The sequence below is a fragment of the Myotis yumanensis genome, unplaced genomic scaffold, assembly GCF_028538775.1.
Source record: "Myotis yumanensis isolate MYYU_CA2020_CCGP unplaced genomic scaffold, mMyoYum1.0.hap1 SCAF_23, whole genome shotgun sequence".
NCBI classification, from domain to species: domain Eukaryota; kingdom Metazoa; phylum Chordata; class Mammalia; order Chiroptera; family Vespertilionidae; genus Myotis; species Myotis yumanensis.
Genome location: NW_027223774.1, coordinates 8,314,644 through 8,316,107, shown reverse-complemented (window position 1 = coordinate 8,316,107; position 1,464 = coordinate 8,314,644).

The following is a 1,464-nucleotide window of genomic DNA, read 5'->3' as shown; positions in this document are numbered from 1 at the left end:
ATTGTATGTGACTGCGTGTTTGTCCTGGGGATTGTATGTGACTGCGTGTTTGTGCGGGGGACTGTATGTGACTGCATGTTTGTGCGGGGGATTGTGTGTGACTGTGTGTTTGTGCGGGGGATTGTGTGTGACTGTGTGTTTGTCCGGGTGATTGTATGTGACTGCGTGTTTGTCTGGGGGATTGTATGTGACTGCGTGTTTGTGCGGGGGATTGTGTGTGATTGTGTGTTTGTGCGGGGGATTGTGTGTGACTGTGTGTTTGTGCAGGGGATTGTGTGTGACTGTGTGTTTGTCCGGGGGATTGTATGTGACTGTGTGTTTGTGCAGGGGATTGTGTGTGACTGTGTGTTTGTCCGGGGGATTGTATGTGACTGCGTGTTTGTGCGGGGGACTGTATGTGACTGCGTGTTTGTGCGGGGGATTGTGTGTGACTGTGTGTTTGTGCGGGGGATTGTGTGTGACTGTGTGTTTGTGCGGGGGATTGTATGTGACTGCGTGTTTGTCCTGGGGATTGTATGTGACTGCGTGTTTGTGCGGGGGACTGTATGTGACTGCGTGTTTGTGCGGGGGATTGTGTGTGACTGTGTGTTTGTCCCGGGGATTGTGTGTGACTGTGTGTTTGTCCGGGTGATTGTATGTGACTGCGTGTTTGTCCGGGGGACTGTATGTGACTGCGTGTTTGTGCGGGGGATTGTGTGTGACTGTGTGTTTGTGCGGGGGATTGTGTGTGACTGTGTGTTTGTCCGGGTGATTGTATGTGACTGCGTGTTTGTCCTGGGGATTGTATGTGACTGCGTGTTTGTGCGGGGGACTGTATGTGACTGCGTGTTTGTGCGGGGGATTGTGTGTGACTGTGTGTTTGTGCGGGGGATTGTGTGTGACTGTGTGTTTGTGCGGGGGATTGTATGTGACTGCGTGTTTGTCCTGGGGATTGTATGTGACTGCGTGTTTGTGCGGGGGACTGTATGTGACTGCGTGTTTGTGCGGGGGATTGTGTGTGACTGTGTGTTTGTCCCGGGGATTGTGTGTGACTGTGTGTTTGTCCGGGTGATTGTATGTGACTGCGTGTTTGTGCGGGGGACTGTATGTGACTGCGTGTTTGTGCGGGGGATTGTGTGTGACTGTGTGTTTGTGCGGGGGATTGTGTGTGACTGTGTGTTTGTCCGGGTGATTGTATGTGACTGCGTGTTTGTCCTGGGGATTGTATGTGACTGCGTGTTTGTGCGGGGGACTGTATGTGACTGCATGTTTGTGCGGGGGATTGTGTGTGACTGTGTGTTTGTGCGGGGGATTGTGTGTGACTGTGTGTTTGTCCGGGTGATTGTATGTGACTGCGTGTTTGTCTGGGGGATTGTATGTGACTGCGTGTTTGTGCGGGGGATTGTGTGTGATTGTGTGTTTGTGCGGGGGATTGTGTGTGACTGTGTGTTTGTGCAGGGGATTGTGTGTGACTGTGTGTTTGTC